Source organism: Glycine soja, chromosome 1, assembly GCF_004193775.1.
Source record: "Glycine soja cultivar W05 chromosome 1, ASM419377v2, whole genome shotgun sequence".
Taxonomy (NCBI): domain Eukaryota; kingdom Viridiplantae; phylum Streptophyta; class Magnoliopsida; order Fabales; family Fabaceae; genus Glycine; species Glycine soja.
The window spans coordinates 40778754-40801697 of record NC_041002.1 but is presented as its reverse complement, the minus strand read 5'-3'; the positions used below and the strand labels follow the sequence as shown (position 1 = coordinate 40801697).

The following is a 22944-nucleotide window of genomic DNA, read 5'->3' as shown; positions in this document are numbered from 1 at the left end:
TAACGGCCCCACGTTGATGGTTTTTGATGAACATACGCCCTCAAGTACTGTTCAATGATGCGGTTTGCCACTTCCGTTTGCCCATCTGATTGCGGGTGATAAGCTGAACTCAGGTGAAGTCATGTACCACTTAAGGCAAAGAGTTCTCTCCAAAATTTACTGATAAAAAATGGATCGTGGTCGGAGACGATGCTTCGCGGCATCCCGTGAAGCTTTCCTACCATCTCCATGAACGTCATAGCCACGGTGCAGGCGATGTGATGCGTGGGAAGCATGCCAAGGTGTAATCCTTTCGAAAAGCGATCAACCACGACAAGGATCCAAGTATTTCCCTTATAAGCTGGTAACCCCCAATGAAGTCCATTGATAAGTCCTCCCATGGCTGTGCCGGTACCGGAAGAGGACATAGTAACCCTCCTGACTTTCGATTATCGTACTTCGTGTATTGGCAAGTCAAGCAGTTGGCGACAAAAGCATGAACATCCTTTCGAATTGAACTCTAAGTGAAGTTTTCTTGCAGGCGATTTAATGTCTTTTGTACTCCCATATGGCCCCCACAGGTGACTGGTGAAACTCTTCGAGTAACATCTTGATGAAGGGTGATGTCGAGGGTAGCCATATTCGTCCCTTGTGTAGAATAAGGCCTGAAGTCAACGAATATTTTGAATATGTTGCGGGATCAGCCTGAATTTTTTTGTGCAATTCTTTGCAAGCTGGTGAGGATGCCAGTTCCTTGCGTAGATCCTCCATAGAGATGAACCGAGGCATTGACAGCAAATAAAGAGACGCAGGCGTTTCTTCGTTTGCTCGTGATAAAGCATCAACCACTATGTTAGTCTGACCTGAGCGATACTGGATTGTATAGTCAAATCCCAACAATCAAACTAGATAACGGTGTTGTTCTGGAGTTTGTATGGCTTGATTCATGAGCTCCCGCAAACTCCTGTGATCAGTCATAATGGTGAATTTGTGTCCTAGCAAATACTGTCGCCACTTCTTTACGATGGTGGTGATGACTGCTAGCTCACGGACGTATGTGGAGGAATTGGTCATTCAAGGACAAAATTGCTTGTTGAAGAAGGCGATGGGATGGCCACCTTGTGATAGGACTGCCCCCATGCCTGTGCCTGAAGCATCAGTCTCAACAACAAAGAGAGCTTTAAAGTTGGGTAGTGTGATAACAGGTGATGTTGTAATGGTGTCTTTGAGCTTCTGGAAGGCGTCATTCGCCTCAGGTGACCATTGGAACTGGCCATGACTCAAAAGCTTGGTGAGTGAAGCTTCTAAGGTTGTGTAACCTCTGATGAACTGCCGATAAAATCCCGCGAGGCCAAGGAAACCCCTTAAGGCTCGAGGTGAGCGTGGAGTGGGCCAGGTCTGTATGGCCTGAACCTTCTCCGGCACTGGTCGCACACCCTCGCCCGCCACAATATGCCCTAAATATTCCAATTGTTGCTGCGCAAACATACATTTAGAAAGCTTTAGAGAAAACTGACCTGATACCAGGATCCGAAAGGCGTTCTCCAGATGAAGAAGATGATCAACTATCATTTTGATGTATATTAATATATCATCAAAGAAGACGATGATACGCTTGCGCAAGTAGGGTTGAAACAGCTGGTTCATCGTTGCTTGGAACGAGGATGGCGCATTGCACAATCCAAAAGGCATCACTCGAAACTCATAATGCCTGTGATGAGTTCGAAATGCTGTTTTACTAATGTCCTCCTTGTTCATCAAGATTTGATGATACCCCTGCATCAAATCCAATTTAGAGAACCAGCAAGCGCCTCCAAGTTCATCCAATAACTCATCCACAGTTGGGATTGGAAAGTGATCTCGCATCGTAATCGTGTTAAGAGCTCTATAGTCTACGCAGAATTGCCACGTACCATCTTTCTTTTTCACCAGCAAAACCGGTGAAGAGAATGGATTGGAACTCGGTTGGATGAAGCCCTTCGTGAGCATGGCCGACACTTGATCTTCGATTTCTTGCTTCTGATAGTTGGGGTATCTATAGGGCTTCACATTCATTGGAGTCGCATTAGGTAACAAGGTGATGGAGTGAACTGTGGAACGCGACGGGGGAAGGTTTGTAAGAGGTTGAAATAAAGAGGAGTATTTCATGATTAGCTCGGAGATCTCTGAAAAGGTTTGTGGTGTTGCAGCTGGTTATGAATCCACTTCCACTCTAATATGGAAGAAGGTACTAGAGGGACTCGTGTGCAGAAGGCGGCGTAGTTGCGAAGGCGACACAGGCTCACCCACCTTCTCGCGCTCCCCGTGTAACTCAACGAGCTTGCCCTCCGTGATGAACTTCATGGATAATGAAGTGTAATCTGTAAGCATTGGCCCCAATGTTTTGAGCCACTCTACTCCCAGCACCACATCCGCACCACACAAGGGTAAGATGTGGAAATCAACTGTGAACGCGTGCTCTTGGATTTGTATCTTAACAGCCGTGCAGAGCTACTGGCACCTTATCTTGTCTCCGTTGCCCACCGTGACTTTGAGTGGTGCTATTTCCTTGGTTGTGAGACCTAACGTCGTCACCACCCTATGATGGAGGAAGTTGTGTGTACTCCCTCCATCTATCAAGATACTAACGTGAAGCTCGTTAATGCTCCCCTTCAGGCGTAAGGTTTCAGGTGCTGAATGGCCTGATAATGCATGTAAGCTGAGCTGGGCTGAGGGTGGTTCAGGAAGTAGGTCCTCTACCGGTAATGGCGGATTTGGTGAAATGATCCCTGATACTAATTCATCATTTTCTGCCACCAATAGAAACAGTAAGGACGCACATTTATGCCCTCATGAATACTTCTCCTCACAGTGAAAACACAGCCCCTTCTCACGGCGGACAACTAGTTCTTTTGGTGTGAGTCTTTTGAATGGAATGGAAGGGTTCAAATTTTGCGAAGGGTTGGTTATTAATGAGGAGGAAACACTCCCCATAGATGGTCGTGAGTTTGTAGGTGCACTGATGGTCGTTGAGGGCCGTGGTGCCTGCGGCCGTCGCGCATCGAGGAGCTTCTCCTCCTGTAAACGCGCATATGTCACTGCCTGAACTAAGGATACTGGTTGCAAAACTTGCACTTCTCGATGGATGGTGGGGTTCAACCCCGAAATGAAATAACTCAAAATGAATGTTGCCGGCAATCCTACCACGCGATTCGCGAGAGACTCAAACTCCGATAAGTAGGCACTAACTGACGAACGTTGTTGGAGCTTACACAACAGCCCCGTAGGGTCTTCATACATTGACGCCGCAAAACGGGAGTGCAGGGCATGAAGGAACGCTGACCATGACGAGAGTTATGCGTTGTGGTGCATCCATTGGAACCAGGCGAGAGCTGGTCCTTCCATATAGAATGATGCTATCGTTAATCGTTCCTGATCTGGTGTCGCGTGATATTCAAAAAATTGTGTTATCTTGAAGGTCCAACCTGTCGAATCAGAGCCATCAAATCTTGGAACATCGAGCTTCAGACGGTGGACTGGATTGTACGCTGGTGGTGTTTGTCCTGCCGAGGAAGACGATGGCGTTTGCGGTGGTTGCTGGTTAGCCTCCAATTGTGTCATACGCTGGAGGAGGTTGTCAATCTTCGTGTTCATTGCTAGCTGCGACGCTGATAGTTTCGTGATTGCATCCTCAAGACGATCTGTCGAAACCCTGGAACGAGTCGAGTCCACCATTGATGCTCAATGAAAGCACCAATTGCTGTGCTTGGTTTTCGAGGCCCAAGTATCCTCCTAACATAAAGAAGAAAGAGAAGGGAAATTGTGTATTATTCATTGCCTTTCAACGAAAGAGTACAAGCATTTATATGGCTGCCTACTGGATCCTAACGGCCTAACAACATCTTAACGGCCTAACAAAATATGATTTCTGCAACTAGTAATAGATTTGAGAATATTCTAGAAGATACAGCTTATCATGCAACTGGAGTAATAATAACTTGCATGGCTTCCCTATGTTCGAACGTAATCATCCAAGTAAGTGGGTATGGCCGTTCTCCTTTTGGGTCTTGCTAACGGCACACCCTCACTGCTATTTGTTTCCTGGTGCTTTCTTGCTAATGACACACCCCTAGTGTTCTGTGTAACAGTTTCATAATAATTATTGTCCAATTTATTTTACATAAACCAAAAAAAAAAGTATATATTAGAGTTTTAAAAATTTACTCGATATATTACGAGTGTTTGTTTCCAAGTTTATAATCTGACTTATTACAAAGCTAACTACTAATTTTGTGGGCCTCTTCTAATCAACATCAGGGAACTGCTAAGACACCAGCGTAACGTGCGAAATGTCAATTTTACCCTTTCATAAGTCCAATTTGTATGAGACTTACAGATTAACAATTCGTATTGGGCCTACGGATTGTCAATTAAGCGCTATTAACACAACGCTTTAATCAAATGAACTAATAGATCAATTATGCTATAAAATAATTAATGTCACTATATATAATACTAAAATTTCTAATGTATATTTAATGGACATGTAAATTTACATAATATTTTTTGTGATAATTAATTTTTATCTAATAATTAATTTGTTTACAAATATAAATTGTAAATAAAAATCATAGGTTTAATAAAAAAAATTACATATATAAAAAAATACCAAATTTATTTAATTATCAATTGCTGTAATAAACATCTAAATACATCATTCAATTAAATATGATATTTGTTTAATTTTCAATTACTATAATAAACATCCAAATACATCATTCAATTAAATATAAAATTTATTTATCTATTAATTACTCTAGTAAACATCTAAATATAACATCCAGTTAAATATCAAATTTGTTTAATTATCAAATTTTGTAAATAAAATAATGTATTAAAATATTATAAAAAAATTTATTTCAAAAAAAATCAAAACATATGGATTGACAATCAGTATGGTTCATATGAATTATTAATTCGTATGTTTTGAATTTTTTAATACGTATTTCTTCTTCTCCGACGATGAAAAATCATCGAATTTCACCGTATATCCGTAAACAACACACATGCACCACCAACGACAACAAATACTGACAAAAGGACGCTAACGAAAGCAAATTATACTAAGTGAGTGCAATTTTACGAAGAAAAGAAAAACTACAAAAATGAAAAAACTAATACTATTTGTAACAAAAAATACCCATAAAAGCATTTTTGACATTTTCAAAAACTACTTGTGTACCAACAAAAATGCTAGTTGCCCCAAATTATCCCCTCAACATTAAAGGCCACTAATAGTCTCTTTAAGAATCTATTACATTCTAGGGAGTTGCTACGTGCACCCTGCATTATTGCTGGGGCACCCAGCAAACAGTGAAGTGGCGAAACTGTCCTTCAGCAATTCTTCTTCTGGAAGAAGATTCTTCCGGAAACTTTCCGGAAGAACCTTCTTCCGGAAGAAGAAATTGTGTCTTCCGGAAGTACTCACAGACAACTTCCGGAAGAACGTCATCCGGAATGTTCCCGGAAGAAGCTTCTTCCGGAAGATTTCCATTGTCTTCCGGAAGAAGCTTCTTCCGGAAGTTAGTTTATTTTTTTTTAAATATTTTATTTTGTAATAATTTACTTTTAATTGCATAAACTAATTTATAAAATAATTAATACTATTATACATAAATAATTAAATAATTAGTGAACGTAATTATGACTAATATTTATAATTTGTTTTTTACGCGCATGTCAAATATTAATTTAAACCATAAAAATTAATTAATTCGTAAACGTGATTATTGTTTTATAACAAAATGAAGAAAAAAGAATTTTCATTTTATAATAATAAGTAAAAATAAAATAATATTTAATGCGTACGTAATGACGATTTTGCCCTTGTATAAATTTCTTTAAATTAACGTGTTGAGGCTGTGTTTTACTGCGCTTTCTTTGTTTCTTCTTCCGTTTGCTTTGTTTCTTCTTCCGTTTGCTTTGTTTGTTTCTTCCGTTTGCTGTTGTTTCGGTGGTGGTCCCTTCTGCAGTCTGTTGGTGGTCCCGTGAAGTGAAGTATTTGAAGATTTGGTGGTCCCGTGTTCCGTATTTGAAGTTTTATTAGTGGCTGTTGTTCCTATTTCGTCGGAGGTACGCGTTTATTTCATTTTCCGGTTAGTTTTTAGAGAAGAAAAACAGTAAAAAGTGTATCCGGAAGAAATTTTAGGCACAGAAGGAGGAAGGTTCGGAATGACCACTTCCAGAAGAAGGTCTTCCGGAAGTTACGAAGGCCAATTCCGGAAGAAGTGCTTCCGGAAACTACTTCCGGAAGACCTTCTTCCGGAATTGGGCTTCGTAACTTCCGGAAGAAGGTCTTCCGGAAGTTACGAATGCAAATTCCGGAAGACCTTCTTCCGGAAGTAGTTTCCGGAAGCACTTCTTCCGGAATTGGCCTTCGTAACTTCCGGAAGAAGTCCGGAATTTGCATTCGTAACTTCCGGAAGACCTTCTTCCGGAATGTTAAATTATTAGCAATTTTTTTTAATTTCTGTTTTATAATTTATATATATATATATATATATATATATATTTCTGTTAGATTGTTTTGTTTTATAATGGTATATATATATATATATATATATATATATATATATATATATATATATATATATATATATATATATATATATTTCTGTTTTATAATTTTTTTTATTTCTGTTTTATATATGTTGTGGATTATTAATTTAATTAGGTATAATATTAAATGATTTAGGTAACTTAAATGTATAATGGTACAAAAATGTTTTATTAGTTGTTTATTATAGTGATAAGTTTAGTTTAATTAAATAATGTAGTTATAAATTTCGAATATATTTGTATTAGTGGTTATATGATAATTTTAATATAGTCGTGTATGATGTATATGTGCTATTAATATGTTTGTTATTTAAGGTGTTGTAAATTTTTGGATGTGGTTATATGATAATTTGAATGTACTTGTGTATGATGCATATGTCCTTAAGATGGACGAAGATCAATGGAGGTATGACTTTGCGATGTCACAAGAAGTGCATATGGCTTACGATAATCAAGAAGAATGTGGAGTGAATGAATCACATGTCGATTGTTCAAATGCTTTTAATACATCTCAGGTAATCATAGATAATTTGAGTCATTGGTTGAATTGATGGTTTGTATGAAAATTAATATGTTAGGGTTGCGTTGTAGGTATTCGCTACTCGAGATGATGTTTTGCAATGGGCTCGAACAGTTGCCCATGAAAATGGATTTGTTGTAGTGATTATGAGATCTGACACAAAGACCGGTAGCAGAGGAAGAAGTTCATTTGTGTTAATTGGGTGTGAAAGGAGTGGTACGTACAAGTGTAGAAATAAAGAATTCGTTAGAAAAGACACCGGGAGTAGGAAATGTGGTTGTCCCTTCAGGCTTCGTGGGAAACCAGTGCGTGGAGGGGAAGGTTGGATGGTGAAGTTGATCTGTGGGATTCATAATCATGAATTGGCGAAGTCCTTAGTTGGACATCCATACGCCGGGCGATTGACTAAGGAAGAAAAGAAAATTATTGCTGATATGACAAAGTCGATGGTGAAACCGAAAAACATCTTGCTAACGTTGAAGGAACACAATGCCGACAGTTACACCACGATAAAGCAAATTTACAATGCAAGAAGTGCATATCGTTCTTCAATAAGAGGAGCTGATACCGAAATGCAGCATCTGATGAAGCTTCTCGAACGTGATCAATACATTCATTGGCATAGATTGAAGGATGAAGTTGTGGTGCGTGATCTGTTTTGGTGTCACCCAGATGCAGTAAAGTTATGCAATGCATGTCATCTGGTGTTTTTTATAGACAGTACCTACAAAACAAACAGGTACAGACTCCCACTACTTGACTTTGTTGGAGTGACACCAACGGCGATGACATTCTCTGCTGGGTTTGCATATCTGGAGGCTGAGCGTGTTAATAATATTGTATGGGCTTTGGAACGATTTCGAGGCCTATTTTTAAGACACGATCGCCTCCCTCTTGTTATTGTCACTGACAGAGACCTAGCACTGATGAATGCAGTGAAAACTGTGTTTCCCGAGTCTACTAATTTGTTGTGCAGGTTTCATATCGATAAGAATGTGAAGGCGAAGTGCAAATCTTTAATCGGGGAAAAAAATGCGTGGGACTATGTAATGGATAGCTGGGGTACTTTGGTTGATTGTCCGTCCGAATACGAGTTCCATGAGTCACATCAGAAGTTTCAAGTTGCTTGTTCGCCTTGGCCGATGTTCGTTGACTATGTTAACGACACATGGATTATCCCCCACAAGGAAAAATTTATTACAACATGGACGAATAAGGTCATGCACCTAGGCAACACAACAACAAACAGGTATTAACAACTGATTTTATTTTTTAGTAACGATTAATATTAACTGGTATTTAATTGTTGTATATTTTCATGTTTGTTGTGTATTTTAAATGTAGGGTTGAATCAGCTCATTGGGCTCTCAAAAGAGTACTACAAAATAGCGTTGGAGACCTATGTAGTGTTTGGGATGCCATGAACAACATGATCACGCTGCAACACGTCGAAATTAAAGCATCCTTTAAAACCAGTACGCATGTGGTTGGCCATGTATATAAAAAAACCTTATACAAGAGGCTTCTTGGGATGGTTTCGAGGGATGCTTTAAATCAGATTGCTTCTGAGATTGACCGTCTATGTTATCTCGGCAACAATCTCTCTTCTTGTGGTTGTGTGATGAGAAGCACGCACGGGCTTCCTTGTGCATGTGAGCTTTCTAGGTATACTGCTAGCAGCATCCCATTGGAGTCAGTCCATCTTTTTTGGAGGAGACTTTGCTTTTCAGACCAAGGGTTATGTGAGACAGAAGTCACCATCAAGGAAGAAATAGAGGTCATATCTAAAAGGTTTGATGAACTTGATGTGGCTGGCAAAGTAACTCTGAAGAGTAAACTTCGAGAAATTGCATACCCTGATCATAACTCTATGTGCCCTCCTCCGTCAAAGGTGAACACTAAAGGTGCACCGAAGAAACCGATGAAAAGAAGTCAAACATCCACAAAGCGTGATCCGTCTTACTGGGAGTATGTTGATGCTTTTCATTCTGTTCAAAGCAGCAACTCTCCAGTGAAACGAAGTGCATCATGTTCTCAATCGCGTCAGCCAACAAGGATCATCCCGATGTTGGATCAATTTGCGTCATTCTTTCAAGGTTTCATTCGTGACGTTGTGGATGTGAAAGCGGACGGTAACTGTGGATATCGGTCCATTGGCGCTTTATTAGGTATGGGGGAAGATTCATGGCCGTTAGTGCGTAATGAATTGCTTAAAGAACTTGGCAGGTGGTCGCATGAGTACATCAACCTCTTCAGTGGCACAGAGAGATTTGAACAATTAAAGTTGTCCCTACTTGTTGATGGCTTTTCAAAGGTATGTTTTTAGGTTAATTTTTTTTAATAACAATGTTTAAATTACTTACATGTGTATGTTTGATTCATTCAGGTTAGTGTGGACAAGTGGATGGATATAACAGACATGAGATATGTGATTGCTTCACGGTATAACGTAATCCTTGTATCGTTGTCCCAACAACAAAGCATGACATTTTTCCCTCTTAGAAGTCAACCACCACCTGACTCTTCTGGCCACCGCATCATATGTGTCGGTCACGTGTTTGGAAATCATTTTGTTCAGGTACATTGAATATAGTTAGTGTAACAATTATGCAATGACTTCGCTGGTTCGTTTGGCACGGTCAGCGCATGATATAATGTTTGTTCATGTACAACAGGTTTATTTGAAAGACCATTGTCCGTTGTCGCCCCCAGCGCTGTTGTGGTCAAGCAATTGTTATTCTCAGGCAAAGCAATGGGCAATTCCATATATTAGTAGAATGCAGCAATACACAAGCTTGATGTCATTCAAAACACACTATGTAGACCTAAATGAAGACTAAACATTGTTTATTTAATTGTATTCATTATACAATATAATTTGTTGTAACCCGTTACTAACCAATTAATATTATCAACTACTCGTTTGGTTTACTCGTTTGGTTAAGCAAGGAAATTGTTGGTCCAACAAAAATCATTTACGCGTGCAACATACATCATTGTCATAATTGACAACACATAATGACATGCATGCGTATTACAGTTTGAGCGTGACAACACATTGGCTGACTTCAATACACATTTTGAAACTAGCAGTCGCTCGACAACACATTGGTTGACTTGACTACACATTAGCGACAACACATTGGATGACTTGACTTCACATTTACGCGTGTCTATTTTTTTGTAAACAAAGGCTCGGTCACAACCATCTATATATATGGCAGACTAGGCTACTAAATCACACAATATCTTGCTTTCAAATAATCTCCCAACTGATACACAAACTATGGCATTTCTAGGAGAAACTAGCAGTCAGACGATTGTCAACTCAAGGTTGGCTTTCATTTATCCAAATGGATCGATTATTCACAATGATACTGGGGTTTACTTCCAAACTTCAACTCCGGTGCCCATTCGAGTACCAAATAGGTGTGATTTTGCAAGCCTAAAAACCAGAATACACAATACCCTTCAGCTATCCGACAAACAATTTTTGGATGAAATTCACTACCGGAAGCCATTCACCGATACAGGTAACCAAATTCGCTTTGAGTGTATCAAATTGATAAATGATGACGATGTCAACACAATGTTAATGTGTAATGATCAATTTTCTTGTGTTGGTCTGATTGAGTTATTATGCACCGTTGGAAGAACACCAGATGGAATAATAAACTTACTTGAACGCACTATGCCTCGTACTCATGACGCGATCCTGTATTACAACGGGAAATGGAACATGCCACCGCAGAACAAATTTGTTGGATGCGCGTTCACAGGAAAAAATCCTAAGAAATTTCAAATTCCTTCAACATGTACCATCGATGAACTAAAGAATTTAATCAAGCAAGTTGAACCTAAAGGGATTCCCCCTCTTGGAATTCACGAATCACAAACGGTAAGACGATTTTTTTCCGCCAACCAGCTCGGTTTGAGTATTCAGATACGGTTATAAAATATGAAATAAATGAGCTGATCACCAACGAAGAACTGCTGAAGGTGTTAGTACAATCTAACTACTGGAAAAAATATGGACCAATAGAAATTTTAGCTGTCTTTACTAAATATGTTGAAGACGAGATCAGTGGGACGTCGCTAAACAACTGAATGTGATGTTTAATTTTTTGTTTTTTCGTTGATGTAACCTTTATCTGTTTACGGCGTGTTTAATTCCCATAATAAAGTTGAATGTGTTGTTTCAGTGGTCCAAAAAATAAATTGTTAAAAGGGTTCATTTCCTATTTTTTTGGATTTTGAGGCTTTGTTTTGACGTGTTAGTTGACGGAACCGGGGAACGGGACTATTTTTTTTGGATTCTTTGACGTCCAAACATGAGAAATGGCCGCCCTCCATTGTCTCAGGGCATAGGCACACCCACGCAAAAAAATCCCAAAGATGGGTACTTGAACATGGAAAAAGGGTTCATTTCCTATTTTTTTGGATTTTGAGGCTTTGTTTTGACGTGTTAGTTGACGGAACCGGGGAACAGGACTATTTTTTTTGGATTCTTTGACGTCCAAACTTGAGAAATGGCCGCCCTCCATTGTCTCAGGGCACAGGCACACCCATGCAAAAAAATCCCAAACATGGGTACTTGAACATGGAAAAAGGGTTCATTTATGTAATTCTTACAAACAAAACTCATGATTCTAAAAACTTATGTTTTTTATGTAATTCTTACAAACATGGAAAAATGGTTCATTTATGTAATTCTTACAAACATGGGTACTTGAACATGGAAAAAGGGTTCACTTATGAATTATTAATCATTTTAAAAACTTTTATTTTTTATGTAATTCTTACAAACAAAACTCATGATTCTAGGTTCCCTTTTTTTAAAAATAAATTTAAAACAACCGTAAACTTCACTTAAGGACCACAAACAATCGGAATAACAAACTATATTATAAAATAATAAATTGTGCAAAACACGTCAACTATATTAAACAAAAACTGTAATAATTACAAATATTCATGTCAACTACAACACAACAAAATAAATACAATGATCAATGGTCTGTGCGACGTCTCTGACGAGCCCTGACCGTCCCATCAGCACTGGGTCCCCCTCTCGCGATCGTCAGGCAGTCCTGCATAATGTCATATAACTCTGTGCCTGCAGTGACTATCCTAAGGTTGAGCACACGCTCCAACCTCTGTGCAATCGCCTCATATCCCTCGTAATCATCCTGTCAAAGTCAGTAAAAACATTTATTATGAAATTCAAAATAAACAACAACTCATAAAACATTAAACGCGCAAATAATCTTACCACATATGGAGGGGGGTCAAATGCCACTGGAACCTGGGGGCTGGGCGGCTGTATGTAGTCCTCAGGGTCTGCAGCTGGTGCATCCCTCTGCTGGTCAGCTGCCTGGGTCGGTGTCATGAAAGGGTGAGATATGCGGAAAAACCACTCAATGTAATCCGCAGATACCTGCCCATGCACTAGACAAGGCTGACCCGCAGGTAGTAAGTGATCCGCAAACTCCATCCACCTGTCATCTATCTGATCCTGTGACAATCGTACACTAACAGGCGGCGGAGGGATGCTCTGGATGTAACCGAACTGGCGTACCACCCTCTCCGGTCGAACTGTGACGATCATAGGACCCCATCTGAGCTGACCCTGGAACGATGAAATCTCCTGAAACGCCCTAACACCCCGATGCTCCGTGTACGGCAACCAGGACACATCTGTGACGGTCAAACCATCACAATGTGCCCTGTAGGGTGCTCCTGTGATGCCCTTCATGTGCGCCTTCGACGTCAACCACTGGGAAGCACGTGGGGACGTCTCCTGGTATGTATCGTCAGTCACGCACTGATGCACACAAGGGAAGTGCTCATAGATCCAGCACTACACAATAATTGAGGTTAACATAACATAAAAATATGTTTAAATCATAATCGAACCTAACATATTAATAAACACAAAATTTACCTGAAGTAGCGTCAAGTACCCCGCAAGCTGTCGGGTGGTGGTCCTACAAGCCTCATCTAACTGGTCATACATATGAACCAGCGCGGCAACCCCCCCAAGCGTAACCACCACTATGAGCGAGGTCCCGGAAAGCGTCAAGGTGGACCACATGCACGTATGTTGCACTCTTATTAGCAAAAAGAGTGCAACCGACAAGGTGCAGCAGATAAGCGCGAGCTGCAACAATCCACCGCCGGGCCTGACATCTGGTCTCATAAATGTCACGAACCCATCCTAATCGTACATATGCTCCACGTGTGAGTGCTGTCTCGGCTCTGGCCTCCTCCGCAGACACTTCCAGCAACTCCGTGAGCAAGAATCTGGCCTCCTCCGTAGAAAGAGCGTGGAAACTGTGCAAGGCGCCAGTGATGGGCAAATGTAGAATGGACGACACATCATCCAATGTGATCGTCAGCTCTCCTACAGGAAGGTGGAAGGTGCTAGTCTCACTGTGCCACCTCTCCACAAATGCGGATATAAGTCCAGGATCGCCAGTAATAACTGAACAATCTATCAGTGGACTTAATCCTGTGGCAGCCACCAGGCCTTCAATCTCAGGCACTGGCCTCCCAATCAGTGTCACCTTCCTCCCATGTGACACTAACTTCAAATCAGGACATTCCTGATTTGAAGTACAAATTATACAATTATTAAAAAAAATTAATCATAAACAAATAAATAAACAATGACAAATAATTAACAAATTAAAATACCTGTCCACTCCACACGGCATGTGCAACATGCTCGGAAAATGATGTGAGCACTGACGGGTCACGTGGACCACCAGGGAATCCCTTTGCAGCATCATCACCATCTGACCCCTCACCACTATCAGCACCCTGTGCGTCCGCACGCATCTCAGGTGCCTCCGTAGGCTGCTCAGGGACATCATCAGTCATGTCAGCGACGTCCTCAGCCATATCACGTCCCTCAGTAGTCATCTAATGAACGCGTAGCCTACGGGCTGAGGCAGTAGGCCTACGCCTCTCGGGAACATCGCCAGCATCCTCGTCAGCAGCTCTATCTCTGCCTAACTCTACCTATGGCACGACCTAAACCTCGTGTTCTGGCCATGATCTGTAAATCATGTCGAACACGTATTTTTTTCGGTCAAAATATACACAATTTTCTTTATAAAAAATCAACTTTATTTATAAACAAATAAGACTAACTTAAATCAAATTATTTTCACAGATACACGACCTAATTTTTTTAAAAAAAATTAAACAACTTCATTTATATAAAAAAAAACAACTAATGTAAAAAAAATTATTAATAAACATGCACAACTTAATTTTTTTATAAAAATTAAACAACTTCATTTATAAAAAAAAACACAACTAATGTAAAAAAAATTAATTAGTAAACATCCAACTCTTAATTTAAAAAAAAATAAGAAACTTCATTTCTAAAAAAAAAACACAACTAAATTACTTAGTAAACATCCACAAGTTAATTTTTTAAAAAAAAAAAATAAACAACTTCATTTATAAAAACAAAACACAACTAATATAAAAATAATTCATTACTAAACATCCACAACTTAATTTTAAAAAAAAATTAAACAACTAATGTAAAAAAAATTATTTAGTAAACATCCACAATTTTTTTAGTAAATAAAATACTTCATTTATAATAAAATAAACTAATTAATTATAAAAAATTAGTATTTTTATAAAACTTTCAAAACACACAACTTTAATTATAAAAATAGACAACTTCATTTTTAAAGAAAAAACACTAATTTTAAAAAATAAACAATAAACAAAAACAAACACAACTACTTTTATAAAAAAAATTAATTTACAAATTAATATTTTGTAAAAATACACAATTTAAATTATAAAAAAAATATGACATCAAAAACCCAAACTTCATTTTACATAAAATCTAAAAAACAAAATAACCAAAATAATTCATTTAAAAAAAAACAAAACAATTTCTGTTTAAAAAAATTTATAAAAAAAAACACAAAAAAAAACAAAAAAACCACTTCCGGAAGAAGTGGTTCTTCCGGAAAGGTCTTCCGGAAATTTGAAAGTTCTTCCGGAAGAGCGCGTCTTCCGGAATTCTTCCGGATGAACCACTTCTTCCGGAAAGTTCCCGGAAGAGGTTTTCCGGGAGTCTTCCGGAAGACGTTTGGTTACTTCCGGAAGAACACTTCTTCCGGAAACTTTCCGGAAAATGTTTTTCCGGAACTTCCGGAAGAACCCCTAACGGGTCTTCCGGAAGACTTCTCCGTCAGTCTTTTCCGCCATTTTTTCCGGCGTACTCTCGTCTTCTCCCCTCTTGTCTTCTACCCTAAGGTTCAATTGCTATGCTAACAGTCATGCACATTACAAGCTAAGGGTAAGGGGAAGGGGAACTAACCTGTTCGTGGAGAAGAAGAAGAAAGCCTTGGCGCGCCTCGCGGAGAAGAAGCTTCACAGAGAAGAGAAGAAGAAGCAGGTTCCGGGAGAAGAAGAAGCTGTTTCGGGAGAGAAGAAGAAGCTGTGTTCCGGGAGAGAAGAAGAATCTGTTCGAAAAAATGTCTTCCGGAAATTACATTCGCGTTTTTTATAATTTTATTTTAAAGGGTAAAATGGTAGTTTCAATAAATTGCTGGGTGCACCAGCAATATTGCTGGGTGCACCTAGCAACTCCCTACATTCTATAATGGGGCCCTTAATGAAAGAGTTAGGCCCCAAATAATAAAATGTTGTCCAACAAAATGTGAGGTGCAGTAGCAGCGACTTTAGATGCGAATTTGACAATGATAACGTGAGAATTGGCCAGAACTCGTGATAGGAACAATTGCAGATTTTTGTTTTAGCTTTCCAAAACGTCCTGGATCATCCAAATCCAAAACGTCAAGGGATGTACTTCCTGCACTTCTACCATTATTTCCTGCACTTTTCATTATTTTCTGGAAATCTTATTCTAACATGCAAATTACACTTCAGAATAAACTTTGCATAAAATAATGGAAAGTGCAAGAAACGACAATCTCAAGTCAAAATTAAGCACAAAAATAGGTCAATTAGGTCCAATAACAAACTAAATTTAATTATTATGAATAATTATCATTAATTAAAAAATCTATTATTAATATAGATGTTGATGGCAAATAACAAACTTCATCATGACCATTAAATTAAGAAAAAAAAATCTATATACTAATAGTATAAAATAGTTTTACATAATTATCTATTTAGTTTTTGTTCCCTTCTGGACTTAGTAATATTTAAAGTTTTTCATCCTCCAAGAATGTATTTCAGGATTAAACCTAGGTTCTCACTCACAAACTCAACATATATTGTAAACTGAGTTACACTTGATAAAACTATTTTCTACTTTTACTATATAGTTATTAAACTCTTAAATTAATATGATGATTATTGATGATAAAAATTAATATCCTGATTTAAAGAGAGACTATTCCACATGTTTTTCGTTTAGTCAGTGACCAGCCTCGTGACCTGATCACAAATTTGTGTATACACCCCTCACCCCCTACGCGCTGCCCTCACTCCAGTTCACCCTGTCAGTCAGTCACAAAATCGCGCCAGCCCGCCGTTCAAATACCGTCGTCATTGTCGAAGGTCAGTATCTCATTTCCCCATTTGTTTGATTTGCAATTTCATTTTTAGTGGATTATTCAGCTAGCTGGCAAGTTGCGTCACCGTCAAGGAGCAAGTCGTGAACCATAGCTGGCAAGTTGCGCCACGCCGCGACGCCGAAGGTCTGAACCCAAGTTTTTCGCGAACTAAAATGCTTTTGCTTTAGCCCTCTATAGTCTATAACCATCACCTGTGTATTCAAGGTTGAAGACTTTAATGGCTCGCAAAACTCAAAAGTGTGTATGTTAAAAAAAATTAGTGTGAAATTATATAAAAAACATTTTTATGGCATTGAACCAAGTTTGTTCATTTCTGTACCTTTCATTTTTATGTTGGTTTGGGACCAACTTAAACGTTAAGAGTATTTGTTATAGTATTTCATCCTTACTGATCTTCGACATTAACAAAAAATTCGAAAATGATCTATCTTCGTGGACTATGAGAAACCTTAGTAAAATATCACTCAAAAATTTGAAATTCGTAGTTCAGTTTTTTTGTTGTTTTTGTTGAATGTAGGGTTCATTAAAGAGGAGGAGGAGGGCATTTGCTACTTTGATCACGCAGATGATACTTGTCATATAATGCTGTAGGCATTTGGTAAGGCCAACCTCCCTTCTATCTGTACTATAATACTGTTTGTGTTGTGCTGAAATATTTTTTATTAAAGGTAAATGTAGAAAAATAATTGATATATGTCTCCCAAAACAAGTATTCCATACGAGTATCAGCTAAATGTTTCTCACTTAAGGCACTATGGATCTTTGCAACAACAGTATTTAGTCAAAGTCTCGCATCCAGTATTGGTCAAATTGGCACCTTTCTAAGTTCTTTGGGATATTTCTTTCAAATGCTTTGATAGTTGTAACTGTTTATTCTCTACCATTTGATCATATTGTTTTTTAGCCTCTGAAAGTTTGCTTTCAATAGCAGTCAATAATGATAGATTCTGCACAGTCATCCAAAACACTTAAATAATACACAAAAATAAGTCAGCAACAGGCAATTTGCATTATATGTTTGCTCCAAAACTTGTGTGATCTGATCTTCCAGATTCTTTTCCTGTTCCTTATAATGTAAAATACACTTTTCTTTTTCCTCCAAGGCATTCTGAAGCTGGATGACTTCTTTATCAAGAGAATCAGCGTGCTGCTCTAGTTTGATTCTCTCGTTTGGCATAGTATCTATTTCCTCTGATTTCTTCAATATTTCTGTGTGCAATCTTTGTGTATTTTCTTTGCTTTCAGTCTCTAAGGCTGAAACCTTCAGCAGTAAACCTTGCTGCAAAACATTAGATACCTCAATAAAGAACACGACAATGTATGTCAATAGGAAATTAAGTTAAGCAGATTATGTGTCCTACCACTTAGTTCTCTGATCATGTAGAACTTTCTAACAGAAATTCTGCTTTCTCTTCTAATTTGAAAATTAATACCTCTGCATCTTTTAGACCTGAGATTAAAGTTTCCGATTCTGACTCCAAAATTTGAAATTTCTCAGCAGCTAATCGAGAGCCCTCTGTAAGCTGGACTAAAGTAGATTCATGAACTTTCTGAAGTTCATCCACATTTTTGCGTAACTCTTGATTTTTCATTTGAGTTGCATTCTTTTCTAATTCCAAGACAACAAATTTATTATTAAGCTAACTATACTGGTATTGAGCATGCTTTGAGAAAGTTTATCGAACCTCCTGAACTAATTGCAAACAAGAACCATAGAGGAAATTCATTTCATCAAACTTCGTCAAAACATTCAGGCTTTCTTTGTCTAAATTTGACAAATGTGCAGCCAATGACTGAAGTCATTCTTCAAGGTTTTTGATTTCTTGAAGTGACATGTCAAGCTTTTCTGCAAGCCCAGCATTGCACAATTGAAGATCATTCTTTTCTTTCTCCAATTACTCTTGACTGGTTAAGTCATGCATAATTTCATCTTCTTTAACTTTTAAGTATAGCTGAACCTCTTCCAACTTTGAATTCAAATTCTCTGTAGCCAATATACTAGATGTTAACATTTCTTCTAAATTCCTGATCATAGTATCTGAAACAAAGTCAAATTCTGTTCAACAATGCAGGGCATTAGCAAGTTGAGATACAGGATATCTAGTCTGTTGAAAATTAAAAGGATTTAGGTAGGGAAAGAAGGAAAAAAAAACTCACAGTTATAACCTGAAATTGCATCAATTTGATGTCATACGAAACACAAAGTACTAACCTAAGTATCACATGAGAAGAAAGATAATTGCTGTTATCTTAGTCCATGACATTCATTATATGTCTAGACCTCAACTGAGGCAATCTTCCATGATAAATCAAAATAATGTTATTTTAAACATTTTTATCTGTATCTTCTCAATCAAAGTGAAACAGAAGTTACCTTTCACTTTTTGTCTATGTTGAGTTTTGGAATCATTCTAGTAACATGCAGCAATCATAGTAAGGTTTCCATCTTGAGGGACTCTCATGATATAGTACAGAAGCTGTTGAGTAAACTTGTATGTATTAACTAATCAAATACTTGTGATCCAGAAAAAGTCTGAGGGAGTAGATAAATTGTGACCTATAGCTAAGGATGCATCACATGATAGGGATATGATACCACATGGACACAAAGAAATGACAAAGCTTTAAAATCATAGGACAAGACCTAGCTATAACCAAGAAAAAAAAAACAAATGCCACAACAAACCTTTATAAAACTGCTGCTCAAGACATAAAAATCCCCAAAAATATGTCCTTTGTTAAACTGCAAAGAAAATAAAGTTTATCAACACACGAATCAAAAACACTTAGACATAGTTATTCTTTTAATTACCTAAATCATATCTTTTAGTTAATCTTTTGCTACCTCTTATCTTTCTATATTATCAGATTTTGCAGACTAAAATCGTATAATCTGAGTGGCAAGAAATATATATTCAAGGAATTGAAGATTATAATCTATATATGTTCCTCACGCACATAAAAGAAAAAAAAAACTCCCACATGGCTGCACCGAAGAAGTTGGCAATTTTAGGAAAGGCTTCCTAATAGCTTGCTACTGTTTCTCTTCCACAAGAATGGAATGAGAAGGTTGTACGGTCAAGATTGTTGATTTTGGGTTGTCCAAGACTAAAGAAGTTGCAAATGCTGACAATGGGAAGTCAAGTTTAGAGGGATACCTTTTTACATGTCCTCAGATTCGATTGTGACGTATGGTTGAAATATCATTAGATATATGATCTCTTGGGTGCATTGTAATTAAGATTTGTGAAGGAATTCTTTCCTAAAATCTCAATTACAAATGCACGCAAGAAATCATATATCTAATTATTGTGTATGGAGGAATATGCAAACCCAGAAGGAGATAATGTTCGAGCTTGTTGTTCTTCAAAAAGCATTAGAAATAACTAATGAAATGTGTTGGGATTGAAAAAATTTCTTGAGCAAGTATTTTGGGAATCAAGAAATTTTTGTAATCTCACAACATCAGGTATTTCAAACTGTACCAAAGGAACCTTTTCCTAAAATTGCCAACTTCTTCCATACAGCCATGTATGTATATATAAAATTGTAACACAGCTTTCGTCCCTTGTGATCAAATCTGGTAAATCTTAATTTGGATATGATTTTGCAATCAAATAAGTAAAAGATTAATTGCTGATGTGAAAAGATTGTAAATGATTTATACCAAAAGAATATGATAAGATATGATTCATTATCATTAACTATCTAAACCGAAAAATAGGTAAATCTTGATTTAATCTAATTATACCTTTATTAGTGAGTGAATCTTGTAAATATTTGGATACAATTTTGAAATTAGGTAATTAAGTACAGAAACGAATCATTAGAGGAGGTCTCTTTTTTACATAATTATTTAAATATTTTACTTCTACTAGATAATTATTTATTAAATAATAATTTTTGTTTAAAAATAATGATTAATTTTATGGACAAAATTAGATATATGATTTGCTATTAGAAAAATTTTAAGTAAATATTAACTCAAAAACTTATTTTAAGAAATATTTCTGAATGAATTGAATGAGATTCAGCGGGAATTTTTTTTATTGGTTTTTAAATAAAATACATTAAAAATAATAATCATGCAATGACGCACAAATCAATCACTTCTCTTTCACACAACGTTTCATGCATAATACTTTGATAACATTGAGCATTTCTCTTATTTTGAACTATATAGTATTCCTCATTCTTGAAGAGAGACCGCTCAATGTTACGAAAGTATTATACACGAAATATTATACGAAAGAGGAGTGGTTGAGGAATGTGTCATCCCATAATTATTATTTTTAATTTATTTTATTTAAAAACTTCTCCAGCTGAATTTCATCTCATTCATTCAGAAATATTTCATACTATATAGCATTTCTTCTTCTTTAAGAGAAATGTTCAATATGCACGAAACATTATACGAAAGAGGAGTGGTTAATTTGTGTGCCATTACATAATTATTATTTTTAATGTATTTTATTTAAAAACCAATAAAAACTGCTCCCGTGAATTTCGTCTCATTCATTCAGAAATATTTCATACTATTTAGCATCCTCATTCTTTCCTGAACAAATGAGACAAATTTTAGCTGCAGAAGTTTTTATTGGTTTTTAAATAAAATACATCAGAAATAATAATTATAGAATGGCGCACAAATCAACCACTCTTTTGTATTATGTTTCTTAACATTGAGCATTTCTCTTAAAGAATGAGGAATGCTATAATTTTACTTGAATACTCTCTCTTTTCGAGGAAAGTTTTATTGGAATTCAAATGAAATGAGAATCCAATTAAAAATTATAAAAAATGTATTTTTATTCATTCTAATAATTATTTTTCTTTTTTACTTTCTTAACTAGTGTTCAAAGAAAATTGGTTAGCTTTTGAATTATTTTTAAGTGAATAAAAACAAGAGAGAACAATGTCTCTTACAATCGTTACATTAATTTCCATTTCGCGATCAAAATTATTATTTGCTTTCAACATCTATATATATTAAAAAATTGAGAAAAAAGTTATGTAGGATAAGTTTGTTGATTTTTATGATAACTAACTTACAAATCATATCAACGATAATTTATGGTTGAATAACAGTGTAGAACTATTATATCTTAGTTTAATCTATTGTTTTGGTGCACCAACATGATAGGATTTACTTATCCTATTATGTATCTGTTGATGTGATTGAGTTAGAAAGTAACAAGATAGTTGCTCTTTCTCACTCTCCCCCTCTCACCACCCATGCCCCCACCATTATCATTGTAGTTGTCATCATTGTTATCGTCACCAACCGTATCACCATCACTATTGTTGGCACCACCATCATTTCCACCACTACCACTCCATCATTGTCATCGTCGTTATCACCACCACAACCATCATCATCAACACCCCATCTCCATCATAGCAACCTCCACCACTACCACTGTCGTCCCTGTTACCATCATCATCGCCACCATAACAACCATCACCAACACTTCCACCATTGTCTCCATCACCATCTCCATCTTAGCCACCACCACCACTATCACCATTATAACAACCAATATGTATGCTCAATTTTAGTAAATAATTGTTTTTTATTTTATTATTATATTTATTATTTTATTAAATTATTAATTTGATAAGTCCTTGATTAAAATTAGAGGTTTGTTATCATGATAGAGATTATGATAATGAGAAATAATTCCTTTATAATTTTAATTTGTTCTTGACCGTAGGATTATTGTAAATAGGATATCAATAATTAGACACATTAATATATATGTAATGTTCTTTATTGGATAAAGATTAATATATCTTATTTCTTAAATTGCATATATAGATTATATATGTGAATGTCATCATTGAACCGATTTAATTGAGAGTTCTCCATAGTTAATATTACCTTGATATGGCAATAGGAAGTTTTAAAGAAGAAATATAATAATTTCCTTTGACATAAGATTATCATAGTAATTAACAAGTTATTTGTTATATTTTAATTTCGGACACCTAATGTCTTGAGGCACTAGTTGAATGAATATTTGATATGACTAAATACTTGTAGAATTAATGATTAATCAAGAAGGAATCCATCAACTCTAGGTAATAAGTTTGAGCTCTATGATAGAGTTAAGATCTTGACCAGGACAACTGAATGAAAGAAGAAAAGAGTTTCTTACGTCATTCATTGATTAAATGTGTTAGCTTATTAGAGTTTGACAATAATATTATACTCTATAGTTAACATTGAGCTATAAATTATGAAAGAAAATATTACATTATTCTCTT

At 36.8% G+C, this 22944-nt stretch overlaps 1 long non-coding RNA gene across 1 annotated transcript; it reads left to right on the top strand.

Moving 5' to 3' along the window:
• The first annotated feature begins 16400 nt into the window (after positions 1-16400).
• On the top strand, positions 16401-20317 carry LOC114416019. The gene is made up of 3 exons (XR_003667426.1): positions 16401-16800; positions 17195-17275; positions 19546-20317. It is a non-coding gene; the product is annotated as an uncharacterized LOC114416019 (long non-coding RNA).
• The last annotated feature ends 2627 nt before the right edge of the window (positions 20318-22944 follow it).